General features: G+C 35.3%; 1 protein-coding gene across 3 annotated transcripts in view; it reads right to left on the reverse strand.

Moving 5' to 3' along the window:
* TRPC4 (transient receptor potential cation channel subfamily C member 4) overlaps window positions 1–22683 on the reverse strand; it is a 198236-nt gene extending 175553 nt beyond the window's left edge. For all 3 annotated transcript variants that reach the window (XM_002748983.7, XM_035302519.3, XM_078375323.1), the window contains exon 1: window positions 21910–22683. The gene's annotated coding sequence lies outside the window, so the exon portion shown is untranslated. The remainder of the gene's footprint in view (window positions 1–21909) is intronic.
* Window positions 22684–23772: the final 1089 nt, after the last annotated feature.

Here is a 23772-nt window from a genome sequence, read left to right on the forward strand (position 1 = left end):
GTAGTTGCACAAAATATTCAAAGAAAGGATTCAAAGAAAGGATTCATACTGCCAAAAAAAAAAACCATCAAACCACAAATGAAAATGGAAAGAGAGGAATAAAAGATGAATCAAAAAACAAATTACAAAATGCCAGCAACAGATTTTTATGTACCAGTAATTAAGTGTAAATGGATTAAATTCTTCAATAAAAAGACATAGATTGGTTGAATGAATGAATTAAAAAACAAGATCCAACCGTACCTTCTTGTAAGAGATTCACTTTACTAGTACACATACACATAGATTAAAAGTGAAATACACATGATTGCAAAAAACTATTTCACACAAATGGAAACCAAGAGAAAAAGAGCAATTATACTTGGACAAAATAGACTTTAAGTCAAGTATTATTTTGAAAAGACAAAAAGGTTATTACATAATAATAAAGAAATTAATTCACCAGGAAGAGATAACAATTGTAAATATATATATACACCCTACATCTGAGAACATAAATACATAAAGCAATTATTAAATTATCTAAAGGGAGAGGTAGACTACAATACTATAATAGTAAAGGACCTCAATATTCCACTTTAAACAAGAGAGCACCTAGACAGAAAATCCATAAGGAAACATGGACTTGAATTATACTTTTGATCAAATGTACTTGACAGAAATATCTAGAAGATTCTACTCAATACAAACAGGATTCACATTCTTCTCAAGTGCACATGGCACATTCTCTAGGATAGATCACATATTATGCCACAAAACAAACCTTAACAAATTTAAGAGAACTGAAATTATATCAAGTGATTTTTCAGAGCATACGGATAATAAAGTTAGAAATCACTAATAGGAAAAATCTAGGAAAATACAAAGTATTTGGAAATTGAAGAACATGCTCCTAAATATCTGATAGGTCATGAGTATAAACAATAAAGGAAATTTAAATATACCTTGAGACAAATTAAAATGAAAACACAACATGCCAAACTTTATGGAATGGAGCAAAGGCAGTCCTAAGTCGATGATACTCTCATTTTCCTAATTTGATCATATACAATTTATAGATGTATCAAAACATCACAGTGCACCCCATGAATATGTACAATTCTGTCTCAATGATTAATGAAAATAAGACTTAAAAAGAGGAAGTGGAGATCTGCAACAACATGGAGAACATTTGCTAAGTGAAATAAGCCAAGCAAAGACAGACAAATACTGCATGATCTCACTTACAGGTGGATAAAGTGGACCTTATGAAGTCCACAAATATATATAGTGGACTCATATAGTTGAACTCACAGAAGTAGAGTAGAATGATGGTTACCAGAGGATGAGCAAGGAAGATGAAGGAAATGGGGAGCTGGTGATCAAACAGTACAAAATTACACTTTTTGTACTGTTGTAAGGTTAGGACAGGATGTAAGGTTTTGAGATCTCTTGCACATAAGAGTGATTATACTTAATAATAATGTACGGTATATTTAAAAGTACAGATGGTCTCCAACTTACAATGGTTTGAATTATGATTTTTTAACTTTACATGAGTTTATTGCCTTTTAGACTTATAATATGTTCAACTTCTGATGTGTTTGCCAGGATACAAACCATCATAAGCTGAGGAGCATCTGTAATGAAGACAGTACATTTCAAATGTTTCATCATAAAGAAGATAGATAAATATGCTGATGAATATATTAATTGGCTTGACTTAGACATTATACATTGTATACATATATCAAGACATCACATTACCTTAAATGCATACAGTTATGATTTGTCAATCAAAAATTATTAGTAGTAAAAATATATAATGTATCTTTTTGTCAATCAAAAACTTTAATATAAAACCATTGTATGCAACCTGCTATCACAGAATGATCCATAGAGCATTATGGCAAAAAGAGATAGCAGGCAGTGAAGGAAAACTGGAGGAGAAGGAATTCAGATTCCTGACTCATTTCTTTGTTCATAATTATTCTTGATGCCTGTAAGAGCACATGGTCTTGGTAGAGGGCAAATCAAGATGCAGACAGAAGTGAGCAGGCCTTAAAGTTTCCACTGAGAAGACCAAAATCAGAGCAGAGTAGGTCTCTCCAACATTACACAAACACAACACACACACACGCACACACACACACACACCCCCTTGTCCCATCACCTGGAGAAAGATAAGCCTAGTTAGGAGATGACTGAAAGGTTACTGAAATTCTTATCCAAGAGCAACTTCAAGCAGACCAAGGAAGTCTATGAGAAGGTGGTCTTGGTCATCAGTATCAAGAAAGAAAAGTGGCATAATGCCTTTCTGTCTATAAAGGTATGTGGAGAATAAATAAAGCACTAAAGTCTGAAAGAATTAATTAAGAACTAAAGTGCTTTTATAAGTCTATGGAGTAGAAATGAGGTGATCTTTTGAGGCTGAATATTATCAACATCTGCTCTTTCATCAAAAACTATCTTGGGTATAGATAATATGCTAAAGTCCTGCAGATGGTACCCTACAACTTATAAGCAAGCTTGATTATCTTTTTCTCTAGATGTAATGGGACCTAGATTTCCAGAGTTAGATGAAATCTCTGAGCTTCCTGGGAAAGGCAGTTCAGAGATGAAGTGATTCTGGATTACTATGCCTTCTAACTCATCCATGTCATTGTCCCAACTGACATGGAAAATGTGATTCACCCACACCATGAAATACTACTGAGCAGTAAACAAGAATAAGTTACTGATACAAACAACAACTTGGATGAATCTCAGTGCTTGTGTCTAAGATATTCCAATGGAAAGGATGCCTGGCTATAAGGTGGCTTCTCCTGAAGCTTGTTTTTGACCGTGCAATAAACTCCTTTCCATGGTGGTAGATGTAGTGTTGAGGAATACTAATGACCATGGCATCAGACTTTGGGTTGAGGGACAGGATAAGCCCAAAATACAAATGGAAACTGCCCTTCTTGGACATGACCAACCAGCCACTGAGTCTAGAATTTCATCTAAATCCACATTAATTTCTGAACAAACACAAATGAATTTTCACTCAGACCATGTACCAGGGTCTCATTGTGCCTAAAACAGATCTTAAACTGGAAGACATTGTGGGGAAAAACAAAACAAAAACAAAAAGTTGGATTCTCCAGACTCAGAATGTTCAGCACTAACAACCGAACTTTTACTTTAATCAGGCTAGAGCTGAGATCATGCTGAGTTGGGAGCCCATCATGGTCATCTGTGGTGGGAAGATGGCATTTCTCTCCTTCACTCCTGCATCCTCCTGCACAGATTAAAATTACAGTGTACATTAAAAACAAACACAGAAGGCAAATAATCCACATCTCACAGAGTAAATAAGGTCTAATTTGGATTATGTGAAAACCATCAGATATATTAACCATAAGCTGCAATGATATTGATGGTCAAATCAGAAACAATGTCTCATAGGCAGTTTCAGATGTTATCTTAAATCATATGATCTGAGTCTAATAAAGTGTTTGCAACATCGGCAGAGCATCTTTAATAAAATATATGCTATCAAGATTCATAAGAAATTTTAGCAAAAACAGTGAAAACTGTAACACGTGCAGTAGTGAGCTGCAGCGCCTTCCAATCCTTTCATAATGGACATCAAATAATAGGAATGGGGATTACTCAGAAAACCACAGGCCTAAAAACTGTCAGCTCAGTGAGGAAGAGGTCAAATTGCTACTGCCTCTACTTCTTGTTCGGTTAATAATGTGTTTGCTATTAAATAAAAAAAAAGCTATTTGAGTTGGAACTCAGTTATAAGTAATTTGTGCCAGATTAATAGTTTTATCTGTAATTTATTATTTTATACAAAATAGCTTTAAATGGTTAATTCCTGATGTGAAAGAGAGTAATTTTGCAAGAATAATGTTACTTCTGTGACAATAAAAATCACTGACTAAAGATCCTAAAACAGTTTTGTTTTTGCTATATTTATCTCTCTATGAGCACAATTACATATCTCTACTGTGCCATATGAATATAATTTTTTCTTTTAAACATTTTGACTAAATGTTTCAACATAAAAAGACATAAAAGAAGAGCTTATGCTTTTGACTATGATGAAATTACATGTAGTGAATTAACACTCCTTCTGAAAACAATTAGAGAATCTGAGTAAATATAAATAAATATGAAAATAAATTAACTTTGCGTAAACAAGAGTAGCAAAGCTAACTAGGACTTGCAGAACCAATATCCCAGATAGAGGGAAACGACTCAGAAATGAATTGACCTTACAGAAGCCATATTTGCTCCCAAGGCATTTGTCAAGGCAACCAAAACACATATTTCCCATGTCCTTGTGAAAAGGGATACAGATAAAAGTATGCGCCACATCAAGGCATTTGTTAAAATGTTATAGTTTGCAGAGAAAGAAGTAAAACACTTATCAGAAAGCTGCTAAAAATTACAGCAGAATATTCATCAGTCTCACACACAAAAATGAGAAAATAAAATTCATTATTCTAGACTCTTCAGGAAGAAAAGACCTTATTAAATGGTCATGGCCCACGGGCCTCACAGGTACTACAAAATAGGAACAGGTCATACATAGAGTCTTGTGAAAAGGGGAAGGAAGAGTGGGATGGGTTTGATATTGTGATCTGACTTCCAGCTTAGCTGCAGTAGAATGGAGCATCAGACAAATTTCTAAGAGTTTTGACTTCAATCTCTGACTCCCAGAAAGCATCTCTGGAGTTGCTGAGGGCCTGGGGAATCTCACTGCACTGAAGAGAAGAACACAAACCTGGCTGCCTTCATCAGCTGCTCATTATGGAGGCCTGGGGCATTGAGTGAACAAAGGTGGTATCCAGGTGGCAGTTACAGCAGGTCTTGGGCAAGACCCAGTGCTGTGCTGGTTTCAGGTCTGATTTAACACAGGCCAGTGCTGTTGGCCACAGAAATGTCTTTATAACCATACCCCCAGTTCTAGCTGGCTCAGCTCAGACAGAGACTCTATTTGTTTAGTAGAAAGTAGGGGAAAAGAATAACAGTCTCTTCCTGGCAATCCAGAGAATTATTCCAGATCTTATTAAAGACCTCTAAGGCAGGACCTCTACAAGTCTGCAAAGAATCTCAGTGATATTGGACTTGTGGTCCAAGTTCCTATTGATAGCTGGAAAGCCTTCTCAAGAAGGATAGGCACAAACAAGTCTGGACTGTGAAGACTACAATAAACACCTAACTGTTCAATGGCCAGACAGCAAAGAGCATCTGTAAGCATCAACAATATCCAGGAAAATAAATGATCTCAACAAATGAAATAAATAAGTCACTGGGGACCAATGCTGGAGAAACAGAAACATGTGACCCTTCATACAGAGGACTCAACATAGTTGTTATGAAGAAACTCAGAGAAATTCCAGATAAGACAGAGAGGTAATTCAGAATTCAGTCATATAAATTTAACAAAGAGATTGAAGTAATTAAAAAGAATCAAGCAGAAATTCTAGAGTTGAAAAGTAATTGACATGCTGAAGAATGTATCAGAGTAACTTAAGAGCAGAATTGATCAAGCAGATGGTGAGGTTAAGAACAGGCTATTTGAAAATACACAGCAAAGATAAAAGGAAAAATAATAAATAAGTCAAATATGCCTAAAAGATCTTAAAAATAGCTTCAAAATGATAAATCTAATAGATATTGGGCTTAAAAAGGAGATAGAGAAAGAGATAGGGATAGAAAGTATATTCAAAGGGATTATATCAAAGAATTTCCCAATCCTCAAGAAAGATATTAACATTCAAGTAAAAGAAGGTTATGGAACATCAAACAGATTTAACCCAAAGACAACTACTTTAAAACATTTAATAATCAAATTCCCAAAAGTCAAGGATAAAGAAATTATCTCAAGAGACGCAAGAGAAAAGAAACAAATAACATACATGTAAGTCTCAGTATGTCTGGCAGCAGACTTTTCAGTGAAAACCTTAAATGCCAAGAAAAAGTGACATGACATATTTACAGTACTGAAGGAAAAGAAACTATCCTAGAATAGTATATCCAGCAAAACTATCCTTCAAACATAAATAATAAGTAAAGACTTTCCCAGACAAACAAAAGCTGAGGGATTTTATCAACACCAGACCTATCCTACAAGAAATGTTAAATAATCTAAAATAAAAAGGTGTTAATGAGAAAGAAAAAAATCATGACTTCCAGAGAGTCAAAACTCATTGGTAATAGTAAGCACACAGGAAAACATGGAATATGATAACACTGCAATCTTGATGTGTAAAGGTCTCTTTAAGTAGAAACACAAATAATGAAATATTCAAAAATAGTAACTATGACAAATTTTATAAGACATAGATGGTATAATATAAAGAGAAACAACAGAAAGGTAAAAAGCAGAGGGATGAAGTTAAGTGTAGAGTTTTTATTAGTTTTTCTTTTGTGGGTTTGTTTATGCAATCAGTGTTAAGTTGTAATCAATTTAAAATCCTAGATTATAAGATAGTATTTGCAAGCCTCATGGTAATTTCAAATTGAAAATCACACAACATACAACCCCAGAATACAAAGCAAAAACTTAAATCATAACACCACAGGAAATTACCTTCATGGAAAGAAGACAGTAAAAAAGGAAGAGAATACCACAAAACAATCAGAAAACAAATAACAGAGTGGCAGGAGTAAGTCTCTCATCCAGGTGTTAACCAAGTCTGACCCTGTTTAGCTTCTAGAATTAGATGAGATCAGGTACATTCAGGGTGATATGGATGTAGAGTTAGTCTCTATTTATCAATAATAACCTTGAATGTAAATGGAATAGCTTTCCAATCAAAAGACACAGAATGGCTGAATGGATAAAAAAATAAAACCCTATGATCTGCTGCCTACAAGAAATACACTTCACCTATAAAGATACACATAGACTGAAAATAAAGGGATGAAAAAAAAATTACATGCCAATGGAAACTTTTATAAAACAAGCAGGAGTGGCTATACATATATCTAACAATATAGATTTCAAGAAAAAAACTATAAGAAGATATAAAGAAGGTCATTATATAATATTAAAGGAATCAATCCAGCAATAGGGTACAATGATTGTACATATATATATATATATCCACCTAATTCTAGACCACCCAGATAGAAAAAGCATATGCTATTAGAGCTAAAGAGTGAATAGACCTCCATACAATCATAGCTGAAGACTTCAACACCCCACTTTTAGCATTGGACAGATCTCCCAGACAGAATATCAATAAAAAAAATTGAACTTAATCTGTGCTATCAGACAAATATACTTAATAGATATTTGTAGAACATTTCATCCCAAATCTGCAGAATGCACATTCCTTCCTTCAGCCCATGGATCATTTTCAGCAACAGACCATATGTTAAGTCACAAAACTAGTCTTAAAACATTCAAAAAATTGAAGTAACATCAAACATCTTCTTTCATCACAGTGGAATAAAACTGCAAATCAATAACAGGAGGAATTTTGGAAATGATACAAACACATGGAAATTAAATAATGTTCTCCTGAATGACTAGTGTGTCAATAAAGAAATTAAAAACAAAATTTAAAAATATCTTGAAACAAATTAAAATGAAAACACAATATACCAAAACCTTATGGTATACAGCAAAAGCAGCACTAAGAGGAAAATTTATAGCTGTAAATGCCTACCTCAAAAAGAGGAAAAATGTCAAATAAATGATTTAAGGATGCTTCTTATAAAACTAGAAAACCAATAGCAAACAAAACTCAAAATTAGTAGAAAAAAAGAAATAACAAAGATCAGAGAAGAAAATGAAACTGAAATAAAGACAAAAATACAAAAGATCAGTGAAATTAAACATTTGTTTTTTGAAAAGATATACAAAATTGACAAACCTCTAGCCAGACTAAGAGAGAAGATCCAAATAAATATATTTAGAAATGGAAAAGAAGACATTACAATTGATATTGCAGAAATCCAAGGGATCATCAGTGGCTGTTATAAACAAGTATATGCCAATAAATTCTAAAATCTAGAAGAAATGGTCAATTTCCTGGATACATACAACCTACCAAAATTGAACCACGAGCAAATCTAAAACCTGAACATCCAATAACAAGTAATGAGATCAAAACTGTAATAAAGTCTCCCAGTAAAGGAAAGCCCAGGATCTGATGGCTTCGCTGTTGAATTCTACCAAACATTTAATAAAGAACTAACACCCATATTACTCAAACTATTCCAAAAAACTGAGGAGGAGAGAATACCTCCAAACTCATTCTACAAGGTTAGTATTACCCTGATACAAAACTAGACAAAGACACATTTAAAAAAAGAAAACTGCACGCCATTATTTCTGATGAATATTAAGACAAAAATCCTCAATAAAATATGAGTGAACTGAATTAAACAATACATTAGAACAGTCATTCATCATGACTATGTTGGATTTATCCCTGCAATGCAAGGATGATTCAACATGCACAAATCAATCAGTATGATACATCGTATCAACAGCCTAAAGGACAAAAACCATATGATCATTTCAATGGATTCTGAAAAAGTATTTGATAAAATTCAACATCTTTCATAATAAAAACTCAAAAAATTGGGCATAGAAGCAATATGCCTTCACATAATAAAAGACATATATGACAGACCCATAGCTAGTATCATAAAAATGGGGAAGAATTAAAAGTGTTTCGACTAAGATCTGGAACATGCCCACTTTCATAACTGTTATTGAACATAGTACCTAAAGACTCCACCATAAAAATATTAGAATTGATAAACAAATACAATATACTTGCAGAATACAAAATTAACATACACAAATCAGTAGCATTTCCATATGCCAACAGTGAACAATCTGACAAAGAAATAAAAATGTAATCTCATTTACAATAGCCACACATAAAATTAAATATATATGACACAACCAAGGAAGTGAAATATCTGTACAATTAAAACTATAAAATACTGATTAAAGAAATTAAAAAGGACACCAAAAAGTGGACAGACATTTCATTTTAATGGGTTGGAACAATCAATATGGTTAAAATTTTTATATTACCCAAAGAAATCTAGAGATTCAATGCAGTCTCTTTCAAAATACCAATGACATTTTTCACAGAAAAAGAAACAAATCTAAAATGTACATGCAACCACACAGACCCAGAATTGCCAAAGCTATCCCAAGCAAAAAGAACAAAACTGGAGGAATCACATTACTGACTTTGAATTATACTATAATGCTGTAGCAACCAAAACAACATGATACCGGCATAAAAACAGCAACTTAAACAAATGGAAGAGAATAGAGATCCCAGTAACAAATCTACACACCCACAGCAAACTAATTTCCAACAAAGCTGCCAAGAACATTCATTGGTGAAAGGACAGTCTCTTCAATAAATAATACTGGGAAACTGGCTATCCATATGCAGAATGAAACTAGATCTTTATCTCTCATGATATACAAAAATCAAATCAATGTGGATTAAAAATTTAAATCTAAGACCTCAAACTTTGAAACCACTTCAAGAAAATTTTGAAGAAATTCTTCACAATATTTGTCTGGGAAAAAATGTTTTGAGCAATACCCCATAAGCACACACAACCAAAACAGAAATGGGCAAATGGGATCACATCAAGTTAAGAAGCTTCTGCACAGCAAAGGAAACAACACAGTAAAGAGTCAACCCAAAGAATGGGAGAAAGTATCTGCAAACTACCCATCTGACAAGGGATCAATAACTGGAATATATAAGAAGTTCAAGCAACTATAGGTAAAATCTAATAATCTGATCAAAAATGAGCAAAAGATTTAAATAGATATTTCTCAGAAGAAGACACACAATTGGAAAACAGGCAAATGAAAAGATGCCCAACATTACTGAACATCAGAGAAATACAAATCAAAACTATAATGAGATACCACCTCACCACAATTAAAATGGCTTTTATTCAAAAGTCAGGCAAAACCAAATGCTAGAGAGGATATGGAGAAGAGGGCACCCTCATACATTGTTGGTGGGAATGTACATTAATACAACTACTAGGAAGAACAGTGTGGAGATTCCTCAAAAACCTAAAAATGGAGCTGCTGTATGATCCAGCAATTCCTGCAATCCCACTGCAGGGCATATATCCAAAATAAAGGTGTCAGTATATTGAAGAGGTATCTCCACTCCCATGTTTGTTTTAGTACTTTCACAGTAGTCAAAATTTGTAAGCAACCTAAGTGCCCCTCAACAGATGAAAGGGTAAAGAGAATGTGGTACATATAAACAATGGAATACTATTCAGTCATAAAAGAATGAGATCCTGTTATTTGCAACAACATGGACGGAACTGGAGGTCATTATGTTAAGTGAAAGCACAGAAAGCACAGAAAAACAAAGCGAGTCACATCACCTGTTCTCACTTCTTAGTGGGATATAAAAAATCAAAACAATTGAACACATGCAGATAAAAGAGTAGAAGGATGGTTACCAGACACTGATATGGGTAGTGGGGATTGAGAGGGGACAGGGAAGATTAATGAATACAAAAAATAGTTTGAATGAATGAATAGTATGTAGTATTTGATAGCACAACAGGGTGGCTATAGTCAAAGTAATTTAATTCTACATATAAAAATAACTAAAAGAGCATAAATGGATGGTTTGTAACACAAAAGATAAATGGTCCAGTGAACAGATACCCCATTTTCCAGGATGCAATTATTACTCATTGCATGCCTGCATCAAAATATCTTACATATCCCATGAATACATACACCTACTATATACACAAAAAATTAAAAATACAAAAATACAAAATGAATAAATAGTTTAACTACAAATAGGACATGGTGGGAAAAAAGGATTCATAAATAGGAAGAAAGGGCTGAAATAAAATATACAGATTGCAGTGCAGAGAACAAAAATAAATGGAAAAAGCATTAAAAGAATAAGTAAAGTATACCAGAACATGACATAGTATAAAAACGTATCTTTATTTGGAGGGTTGAAGAAGGGAAAAAATGAAGGTCAAAGCTGTATCTAAAGAGATAATGACCAACATTTTTCTAAAACAAATGAAAGAGAGGAAGCCATGCTTTTAAAATGGCCCAAATATCAAACAGTAGAAATAATAGGATACATGATTGTATGACCAATGAAAATAAAGGAGTAAGAGGAAACATAAAACCAAGCAAAAAGAAAACACTCATCACCCTCAAAGAACATCATCAGACTCACAGGCAACTTCTCCACAGAAATGGTGGAAGTTGAAAGTCAATTGAACAGCACATTGAAAGTACTGAAAGAAGATGAATTTCCAACCTGGAATACTCTAACTAATGAAAGTAACTTTAAAAGTGAGGTTAAACAAAAACATTTTAATCATAGAAAAATAAATTCATTGTCAACAGACCCTGAATCATGTACTAAAGAGAACTCAATCTGTCAAGATACATGGTGCTCCTAAAGGGAATAGATGTCATCTAAAAGAAACACCTGTGATATCTGTGATTATAAAAATTAAAATAAAACTAAAATAGAAACTAAAACATATTAATCATTATTTCTGAAAAAAATAAAAAAATCATCTATCCAGCTCAGGCTCCCCACCCCCACCCCCATGCACATGTTTAAAAGATAAACATACTATCCTCCAACTTATTTCAACTTACTTTAGGGTAAGAAGTAAAGACAAAAATAGCTCATCAAACATACAGATAAATATTTTGCATTGTTTTGTCTTACACTTGTATTTCTGGCAACTAGCAAACACTTTCAAAACACCATGCTGCTAAGACTTTAGAGAAATGAACTGAACATACTTATGGCATAAATTAAAATTAAAATGTCAAACTTTTAAAAATAAACAATTAACTATGATTAACAACTTCAGTAATATGTAAAGTCTTTTCCTATTTTAGACAGGACATTTGAAATTATTCGTATGGTGAATATTTTTAGTATTTTTCCTTAGGATTATATTGAGCACTCATTTTAGTATAAAACACTCAACCCTACCACCAACCATGTAATAATATTACCTTCATAATGCCCTAGAGGGAATAATAGATCATTTTTTTAAGCACAATAGACTAATGTCGATGTGTCTTCTCCTGTACACAAAGGAACAATGTAATAATCTGAAATCTCCTTTCTTAAAATCTTTTTGTTTAAGCCTTTCCTCATATAAAATTTTCTTAAATAGACTAGGGAGAAATGTCTATGTCCAACCTATGGAGAACAAAGATATCAGCAACAGAATTTCAGAAGGTATAATTTAATCAAGGTTGTAATTTCATTTAACCATAAAAACATGATCTTACCACAATTTTATAAATGTTCATAAATATGGATGTTCATCATATGCTCCACCTACATATTGAAATTCCCTGCTGTGGTTGAGGCAGCAGGGAATGTGAATTCATATACAGCAGCTCCTCTGCCATAAGCCTCCAATCCATGAGGGAGCAGCCTTAGTCCCAGATCCAATTAGACAACTGAAAATTCCCATTTGTAGGACTGATGGAGTGCAAGCAGTATATAGTGCTGAAGTAACAAAGGGTATGTGAAACTCTTTGAGCAGTCCAGGTCTTCGGTTTACGTATGTATCTATTTCACTGTATTTAAAATAATCAAGATAAATATCTGGCAGACTCGGAAACACTTCTAAAATCAACTGAATTCCAGTGTATTTTATTAGAGAGTCTCGTTCATTACATTAAGTATTTGATAATAATCCTTTTATATATCAAAGATGAGATCTCATTTTGATTCTCAAAAACAGAAGCATTAAAAGAAAGTAGCTTATCTTTTAAAAACTTTATTAAGATAAATTGAAATAATTAGGCTATATGCTTCAGATATATTAGGTTATTCAAAAATTGGTCATTCCAAGTGCTCAATTTGTTTGCTTTTTCTTAATTGGGTTGCATATTGACTTCATAGATATTTATATATTTTTTTTAAAAACAAGCTAAACTGTTACAATTTTTTAAAAAATTTGCATTTAATGTTGCCAATAATTATTGTCGTTAACTATTACTCTAAAAAGGGCAATTATCACTATTTAAGTATATACAATATTTCGATTACAGCAATGTAGTAACTATTAAGAAAGTACTTAAATATTTCAGCAAGTTCTGCTTTAAGTTCTGATTTTAGTGTTTCATTACTAACTACAATAGAATGCAAAGCAGTTCTGAGTCTTCAGGTTAAAATTGTTGACATTTTTATATGATGGAAAAATATTTATCATAAATACTATTATAATGAAATTTTTTATTAAAGCTTCTTTTATTCATGAAAGGGCAAAATCATTTGCTGGTTCTCTTTGTTCCAAGAACGTGCTGGAGTGTTAAATAAAAATGTGCAGTTCAGCTCCAAGTAGCTTGCACATTACAAATCAAAATGTTAAGCTGTGAGGTTAAAATGAACCAGATAAGCAAAGAACACTTTGCCGACTGCCAACATTTCTTTTTATACAGCACATGCAGAGGGACGTATCTTTAAATATTCTTTCTTCTTCATTCTAGAGGCTCTCAGATGCTTAGAGGTAAGCACTCTCATTATTTTGTGTGATAACCTTCAGAAAGCAAAAAATTCTGGCACCGTTAGTAGTCCTAGGAATGCAGGTTCCAATAATGGCTTTTTTAAAAAGATGAATATATCTAGTCCAATCCCTTTTTTGTTTTCAAGATTAAAGACCATGAGAAAGGTGGTCCATTTCTAGGTTTTCAATAGACTTAGCTGTAGACAGAGGAGCCCAGGAGAAAACACTAACAGTGGTCCCTGAGAACTTCTAGATTTCTGTAAAATTGATCTGACCTTCTAAGACTCTCTTGAGCCCAGGTCTCTGCTGCCTCAAGAGAAAGGGCTACAGTGGTGAGAATCTAGGTCATTATATCCCTAACTCTAAAAGTGGCTTCTTAGGTTTGCTTCATTGGTCTATGGGGGATGGGGCAACATGTGGCTATACCACCAAAAATCCAACCAGACTTTGGAAAACAACTTACTTCTTAAAATACATAGCCCCTGAATGGTAATTCTATAATATCTATGTATAAAAGTTAAACACTGTTTTGTTTTGTTTTTTTTGAGATGGAATCTTGCTCTGTAGCCAGGCTGGAGTGCAATGGCACGATCTCGGCTTACTACAACCTCCGCCTCCCAAGTTCAAGCATGTCTCTTGCCTCAGCCTCCTGAGTAGGAGGGACTACAGGTGTGCAATACCACACCCAGCTAATATATATATATACATTTGTATTTTAGTAGAGATGGGGTTTCACCATGTTGGCCAGAATGGTGGCTATCTCCTGACCTTGTGATCCGCCTGTCTCAGCCTCCCCAAGTGATGGGATTACAGGCATGAGCCATCGTGCCGGCCTGAAAACATTATCTTTAATAGTGTCAATAATGCTATTTAAATTTAACATGGATTTATAGTCAAAAAACTTTAGTCTTACTGTTATGGAAAACAATAATTAGTGGCAAAAATGATGTGTTTAGATCTCTTCCGCCATGGCCCAAAGTTTTTGTTTTGTTTTGTTTTATCTTTTAAATATCAAGTATAGACTGTACTCATTGTAATATAATTGATATTGTTTATTTAATGACCTCATGGTTGTCATGGGAAAGGATCAAGGGAAAATAAGTTTGCCAAATGTCTTTTTGATAACATAGGACACTGGAGTATGATAAGAGGCTTATAAAAACTTTTTCTTGAAATATTAAAGAAAACGATGTGTATTATTCATCTCTGTATCCTCAGCATCTAGCAGAGTGACTGTTATGTATTAAGGCCTCAGTAAAGTGTGTGCTTGTGTATGTGTGTGTGTGTGTAGACAGAAATACAGTCATTCATCACATAACAACCTTTTGGTCAACAACGAACTGTATATATGATGGTGGGCCCATAAGATTATAATGCTGCATTTTTACTGCATTTTGGCTATGTTTAAATATACAAATACCTACCATTGTATATTTACAATTGCCCACAGTATTCACTGCAGTAGCACGCTATACAGGTTTGTAGCCTAGGAGCAATAGGCTATTCCATATAGCCTAGGTATGTAGTAGGCTATACCACCTAGGTTTGTGTAAGTGCACTCCATGGTGTTCATCCAATGATGAAATTGCCTAATGATATATTTCTCAGGACATATTTGACGTATGACTGCATGATCATATAGCAAGATTGAGGGGGCCTACTTAGAAACATACTTTTAAATAAGATGACCTTCCAAGTCATTCATTGCAAATCTAACCATTTTATAGGGACACTGACATAATCCTGTTGTCCTTCATGGGTTACTCTACACTATTTGATAACAGTTTGTGTCTCACACTCAGGAGCAGTCCCCCTCTTTATTACTTGTTATCTATTGTGATTACATATATGTATCTGTGTTTACAAATACATACATACATGTGTGTTGTATATACATATATATTATATCCCTATACATATTGGGCTCAAGATGAAATTAAAGAAGGCCCAACTCTGCTTGTCAAACTACAACTACCACAAAAGGGCATTCATTTAAAGTGTGGCCTCAATGTGATTCAGGGTGTGCAGTTTCACTCTACCTTACAATGAAAGGGATCTTTTCATAAAAAGATACTCTTGCTGTCACAAATATTGAAGATGATTGTACATAAGGCATGATAGATTATGTATTCTTCACGTAATGTACTCTATGCCCATCTTCTCATCCCTCCACTGTGTTTCTGGGGATTCATATTGGTGTATGATCAACGACTTGAATGACCAGTGTATTAAATTAAAGAGGTTGAGCATAGCAACTGACTGACCGATTCAATCATCTATGCATTCATTTATTTCACTCACCTATTCACAACGCACATAGTCAGCACTACTATACTAATTCTGTGAAAATAAAAATCACAATGCTATGTATTATGAACTATGATCCTGGTATACATATTGTGTTGTTTCTCCACTGTTATTTAGAGGTGAAATGTACTAAAAATGTAGCAGAGTATCGGAACACTCTTCATAATCTTGATTTGTAAAAACTGTATTCTCAATGAAGCAGAATGAAAAGAATTAAAAGAAAATCCTCTTGCCACCCACAATGGGACATCAGGTACTGTCAAGTCTTTGAAACGCACTGTCAGCTTACTTTCCAAATATCACCACTCCAAAGAAGTCTCTGGCTTTCTTTAGTTCAGTAAGCATTCCTGAGAAACACTTGTATCTGTCCTCTTTCAACTCCAACTACTCTTCTCACAGTGTAATGGAACAAAAGCCCTTCTTTAAGAATTCTGGCACAGAACCACTTAAACTGAAACACGTTAATAACTGGTTATATAAATCCTATAAAAATGAGCATTATAGAGTAAGTAGTTGGCTAAAAGTTATGTTTATTGGATAATGGTGGGTAAATTATTATTATTATTATTATTATTATTATTATTATTATTATTTTTGAGACAGAGTTTTGCTCGTTACCCAGGCTGGAGTACAATGGCGCGATCTCGGCTCACCGCAACCTTTGCCTCCTGGGTTCAAGCAATTCTCCCGCCTCAGCCTCCTGAGTAGCTGGGATTAAAGGCACGAGCCACCATGTCCAGCTAATTTTTTGATTTTTAGTAGAGACGGGGTTTCACCATGTTGACCAGGATGGTCTCAATCTCTTGACCTCGCGATCCACCCGCCTCGGCCTCCCAAAGTGCTGGGATTACAGGCTTGAGCCGCTGCGCCCAGCCGGGTAAATTATTTTTGTAACATAAGAAATAATATGGTATTCAATATAGTGTATAAGTGTAACATTATCACAACTGGCATCATTATATAAACAAGTAAATATGCTAAAAATTTAGCCAAGTATAGTATTATGAAAGTATAAAATACATTAACTATATCAATTATGATGCATAGTATTTATGGCACTCAAATTCAGTTACAAACTCACACAGTTTAAAAAATCCTCTGGCTTTCTATAAAAAGTTTACTGTCAAGATTTGGAGACAGACCTGTACCCACCTGCAAGACAGAATATAATGTGCTCTTTGCTTGTATTTCTATTTGGGACATCTGGAGAAATGAAGGAAACTTTCAAGGAGACGGTCATATTGGCTTTAACTAGGCACTAACCAGGCTTTAGTGTCTGAAGAACATTTTTACAGAAACAAAAAGGTAGAAGTTATTCTACACAGAGTGAGTTTTGCCAGAATATGCAACGAAAATGAAAAGCTTACCCATGTGCCATTCATCTGTTCATTCAATGATCTGTTTACCAATATTTAACAAATATCTACTAAATGGATAAGATTTTAGTGATAATTTTTTGATGATATGACATATATTCAAAGAAATTATTCCCTCAACCTCAACGTCAATAGGTTTTAAACACAATCCTGTCAGTTCAAATGCATATATATATGTTTAGTAATTATCATGACAAATTTGTTAAGATTCGGCACCAGCTAATAGATGACTTTTGGGATGCATGAATGAGAGCTCTTCTCAAATACCAAGGGACATTAAAATAATTAGAAAATTAGAATTTCAGATAAAACTAAAATAAATACACTTGTCTAGAAATGTTACATAACAGTGGTAAGATGCAGTATAAGCCTAATATGTCTTAGCATGACTTTTATCTAATAAACAAAGACATTCTATTACCAGCTTGCAGATGTTGTAAACCTTGGAATGACAACTTTTTATTTATAAATTATAAGCTCATGAGTATTTCTAAAAACTATATATAATCTTGAACTTTGTTCATGAAAACCTTTTTTTTTTTTACATATATTAGATTTATATTTAAGAATGAAAAAGGAAGTCATTTTGAGATCATCCTGCTCAAGATAAGTAGCTTATCTTTGGCTCTGCTTCAAAACTGATGGAACTTTAACAGACTAGTGTTTCAAATTCTATCCGCATGATGGGAACTGTTGTTTATGTCCCAATGTCATAATATTTTTAAAATTCAAGAAATAAATAGCTGAAGAATACAACAAATCTATGAACCTCGTTAAAAGAATATTTATTTTATTTTAGAAGCCAAAGGATTTAAGTGAAAAAGAGAATAGGCTTTACTATCATGTAGACATAGCTCGATTCAACCCAAATTTAATTGGGAATTCGTTTCTATCTAGATACAATGAAGAATTGATTTAGAACTATCTTTCTCCTCATGTTTTCTGACTATCAGGTAGACGTAGTACTAATAGTAAAGAAATTTGATATACTTCAAATCCTGCTTTACCACAAAGCAATTTTGTGATTTTCATAAATTTCATCTTTCTCGAGTTGTTAAAATGTGATAATAATACTTCAGTTTCATGGTAGATGTGAAGACAACAATGAAAAATACCTTTCTTTTTCAAAGTTTCTTGCATAATGCTAAGTGTACATTAAGTTCTTATAAATACTGACCCATTTTCCCTCTTTTCTTTTTTCACAATAGGTCCTCTTTCAGGTAAATCAGCTCTCGATAGCATTTGTTCAAAGTTATTACTTATGGCGACTTATTCAACATATTTCAAAATCTAACAGCAAACTACAGACAGAATATAATTCATAAATATCTGATTCATTTATTGCACTGCCATTAAAAGAATGCAGTGTCCTAGATAAAGCTATCAAGGCATGTTTTTAAAATAATATTTTAACCTGTCTAATTTTGTATGTAACACTGTGCCCCTGTGTCATCTGGTGTCTCTAAAGAAGCCATTATTCTCTGGCTATATTTTTTAAAAGAGAGCGAAAACATGCACTAATATTAAGGGATATCACATACAGTTTAGTTACAATAGTAGATCAAGTTCTGAAACCATTTCTTTCTTATCCTACTAAAATTAAACAAATTTCATGGGGGTAATTTAGATTTTTTTAAACGTTTAAATACATCACTTAATTTGATAAATAGTTCGTGAAACAACATGGTTTTGAATTAATACATTTCAATGTGCATGTCCTTAATTTTCAGTTTCCCAAATAAATGGTTTCTTTTCCTAAATGTATTTTTTGCATCACAAAGTTATTTTGGTAATACTTATGTTCTCAAAAGTTAGGTCTATATTTGTGCTGATTAAAGAGACACAGCCATGATATTATATCCCTGATCAAAATATTCTCAAATCTCTTTAACTATTGAGGTGTCAATGCCCCTGAAAGGGTTAGAAATAGAAAACATGAGGAGGAAGACAGTTCTAAGACAACTCTTCATCGTAACTAGATAGAAACAAATTTCCAATTAAACTTGGGTTGAATCAAACCAGTTTTAGTGTTTATTTTAGTGGGGGAGATAGGGTATAAATTGGGTGAAAAGGCTAATTTTTTATTTTGAATTGTCTCCTCAACCTCATTTTTAATGAGAACCAAATAATCATGGTGGGGTCTCCATAGGTATGAGAGGCTAGAAACACTGGTTTCAGCTGAGTCCCAGCAATTCAATTTATAAAGTCAAAGTGTGCATTAAAATTTGATTTCATAAAATATGTGGCAATAATGGTTTTGGAAAAAAGGTAATTTAATAGTTTATTATATTTTCCCTTAACCTAACATTATTTTAAAAAACACAACAATCATATTTTCATAAAATAACCAGTCCCTGATTTTATAGTCTGAGCTACTGCTTAGTACTTCTCATATATCTATATTTACTTATAGATCTATATTAACTTTAAGCATTGATAATTAAAATATTTACTATTGAACAAATGTGTGCATATCTTTATTTTTGTGCCAACACATGCATCGATCAGAAAAGAGATGCAATTTCAGTTTTCAGCTGCTAAATATAATGTTGATCATCTGTATTGCCATAAATAATTCTGGCAATTAAACATGCAGGTATAAAAATATATTTCCAAAAATATATGTTTGAAAGTATTTTTAATTCAGTGGGGTTAAAATCAGGGCATCTTAAAGGAGTTATTATATTTCAATATAAATGTAATCGTGTTTATAATAGGGTATGCTGATAGCATTTGACTAAATGATCAGATATGTTTATTACTTTGAAATCATAAAAGAAAAATTAAAATAATGATTTTCATTGTTTCTATCTTTCACCTACAGTTCAGAAACAGCAATTTTTCTAAGCTTAGTTATTACAGTGAAGTTTTTAATAACATCTAGTTCACAAAACTATTGATAGACACAGCCAACCAAATATTTGAAAAATAGACAATCTAACTTCCAGATTCCTTACCAATTAAAATGATGTAATAGTTTATAAACATAGTCGTTGTTTTTTTAAAATGTATTTAGCTTTGGTTTTTTTTTTTAATGAGGATGTTAAAACAGGTAACTTTTCAGTCCTATAGATGGCTGTAGTTCTCCATGGAGCATAAGTTAGAAAGAAAGTTTGAAATGTATGTATAGAATAAGACATTAAAATTTCCTCTAATGAAAAAGAATACAAGCATTGCTTGTTATTTCCTATTAATACAAAGTAAGAATTAAGGTTATTTTATAAGGAAAGTTATTTGGTCTCTTACTAGTTTAATAACTAAAATGGCTAAAAATTCATATAGAACTTTAACTTGTCATAAATTTATGCATTTTTATATTGACCTTTTGGAAACAAGTGTCACAGAAAAATAAAATATAAAAATTACAAAATTGTAAAGCTTCTAAGTAATGGAAATCTATTCCTCTCATATATCTGGTAAATTGAAATTGATCTTGTTGCTTTTTTCCCCCCTTAAACATTTAAGGAGGATATTTTCTGGACAACAGTGTCCAGGTGAATAAAGGTGGGATTACAAATGTAAGTTTAAATAGCAAACCCAGCACAGTGATGAAGATTTCAACATTTTAACATCTCCACCCACTCTTACTCTCAATATCTAATTCAGAGCTTTACCAAAAATACCCCCAAACCCAAAACACTCTCCAGTAGTCTCTTTTCTTAAATTCTTTGTGTTGTGATTATGTACTGTGAAAGGCAGGAATTATATGAGTCTTAAGAGGCGGTGTTTTATTAAAACTGAAAAAGTTTTACAAGTTTGTCTTTTTTTTTTCTTAATAAAACAGCTAAAGCTTCCTTCTGTCTCCTCCCACTCCTTTGGCTTGGTGCTTACTCTTTAAGCAACTTGCTGCATTTTATAGCTATGGAATTTCACTGGGAAGGGCCTCCCTAAGAAACCATGTGAACCGGGATACACCATAGTGGATACACCATAGTGAATGCAGGCAGACAAGATAACAGATCCCTTTCCTCAGCTCTCCCAAACCCTCAATGCCTTTCCAGTATTCTCTTTTTCTAGTCACAAAACGCAGCTGAGTTCACAGCTGGAACAAGTTGTGCAGTGAACCCTAGTGATTTACCCAAGTAGCAAACAGGGTCATTGGCTTAATTGGAATCTCGGTAGCCAGGAACACTAAGAATCACTAGCCTGGGTCGAGCAACACGGAAAAAGTGTTTCTGTTTCTTGACAGCGAATGAAAATGACGCAGAATGTATCGATCGGTAGAATATTGATCTCTTTCCTTCCTTCGTTCTCCCACTTTACGAGCCGGAGAGCCAAGATCTCACTTCTATGCACCCAGGTGACCCCGAGATCTCCATTTTCCCCAAATGCATAAAAGGCTAAAACCGGCCACATTCCCCAGCACCACGACGTGGCTACAGCTCCTTTGTTTACCATATAAGTCACACCGGGGGTTCACTCCTCGCCCTCCCCCCTGCTTTAAAACCGGGTGCGGTGGAAGACTGAGGAGAACCCCCAAACTCCCTCTCAGCCCGAGTCAAGCACCGAAAGCTTCACAGAATTTTTTCCTGAGCCTCGAAGAGAAACCATGCAGTCAGAACCTTTTGAACTCATAATCCCCCAGGAATGCCCGTCTCCCAGAAGAGAGCCGGCTTCCCAGGCAGCTTAGGAAACTTAACCGAGATCCCAGAAAGAAGGCGAGGTGCAGCTCCGGTCGAACGGAGCTCCGAGGCGACATCCTCTTTACCTGCAAAGTTGCAATCTTCGGGCTGAAGTGATGGGATCCGAGGATGGACCGCGCGGGTGCTGTGCGGGGTAAGAGCACGCCCGGCAAATTCCGGTGGAATTCCCTTAGTCGCTGCCGAGTTTTGGAGCATTCCAAGGAAAACGCATGAAGCTGGAGCCCACGCAGCTGGCACCGAACTGGGCGGAGTGAGGATGCTCTGAAAGCGAAGCCATGGGAGGCGGGGGAGGGGTGGGCCGGGAGGGGGAGGTGAACGCCAGGGGAGGAGAACCTCTCCCACCCCCGCCCGGGCAGATCCCTCTGGATAAAGTTAAGAGTTCCCACGGCTGACAGCGGATGAGCCCAGAGAAAGGCAGCCCGCCCTCCGTCCCCAGCGGCTGCCTGGCTCGGGGTCCGCACAGACCTCGCTGGAAAGGGATAGTCCGGGAAGATGCGCGTCCCACGCACCACACTGCTTGGAGGTGGAGGGGACCCGCGCGCGGGCAAGAGCTAACGCTCGGTCCCCGGCTCGGCTACCCTCGAAGAGCTTCCACCTACCGGGCCAACTGCTTGAGGTCAGCCAGTGGGTAGGGGAGCTCACCACCAGCCAGCCGTCATCCAGCCAAGTCGGTGGCGAGAATCCACCCTGTGGTCCTGGATGCAAGCCAGACACACCTCCAGGCTTCGGGAGAGCTATGCAGGCGTGTTGGTCTTCAGTGCGCTCTGACACCCAGCTTTTGAATGAATGCCCTGCTCCCAGCCCGGTAAACAAGCTCCCATGCGGCCAACCGCCCGACTGGAAAAAAGTAGACCCCTGCAACTCTCAAAGCTTCTCCCACTCCGGTTTCTCTTGGCGCCTGGCACCCTCTTTCCTGTCCTCAAGGTGTCAGACTTCCCCTGCAAGAGCTGGAGGATGCGGCTTGCCACTAGTGTCAACAATCGAAACAGTCGCAATGAATAAATGATGAGCCACCGCGTTTCAACCTCCCCCCCACCCCTAGCTTGGTCTTTCCAAAAGGCATAGGAAATCAGCAAGTTTTCACCGAATATACAAAATCCTAAGACGCGAGCCAGCCTAAGGGTGCAAGGTTCTGGCAGCTGCAGGTGATGTGCGAGTGTGCGAGTGTGTGTGTGTGTGTGTGTGTGTGTGTGTGTATTACTAGTACCAGCTTACTGAGATTGAGATTCAAGATAAAGGTTATCTCTTGGCCAATCTCTTTGGTGTTCACATATGAAAATAAGATTAAAGTGCAGAGAGGAATACGCACACACACCACACATACACACGCACTGTTGGCAAAGTTGGCAATAACTCTTGCTGTAAGTGCAATACGGTAATTCCCAGCTTGGAGGCTTGGCTGCTTGTGACCCCATGACCCAGAGAAAGAGAGTTCATGTGTAAGACAGAGAGTGGAGCCCTTGAGGCGATTACCCTCCTCGAGACTCTGTTTCTATCTGATTTCCTTTATTTTCTGAAAGCCTTGAGGTTAGCTGCTAGTCTCTGATTGAATCCCACCAGATGCCTGATCCAGCCTCCAGTTTGTGCAACAGATAAGGAGCAACGGTTTACCCCTGTCCCAGTCGCGTTGTTACAGCTGGGACGCTGTGCTGTGCCGACTACAAGGAGGACCAGTTTCTTCCCATGGAATATTCCCAAGGAATATAAACCAACAAACTGGCATCCATATTCAGACTCTAAAGCACAGAATTAAAGAATTTCCTTTTTTATCTTCCCTTACCCACTTCATAGTTCACATGAGTTGAGGTTTTTGTAAATCTCAAATGAGTAAAGAGGATATTACCAGAGATCACACTGGGGTGACTATGCGTGCTGCTTTTTTTTTCTTTTAAGTCACTTTACTTATTTGTTAATTTATCTTTCTCCCT

This window comes from Callithrix jacchus, chromosome 5, assembly GCF_049354715.1.
Source record: "Callithrix jacchus isolate 240 chromosome 5, calJac240_pri, whole genome shotgun sequence".
Classification (NCBI taxonomy): domain Eukaryota; kingdom Metazoa; phylum Chordata; class Mammalia; order Primates; family Cebidae; genus Callithrix; species Callithrix jacchus.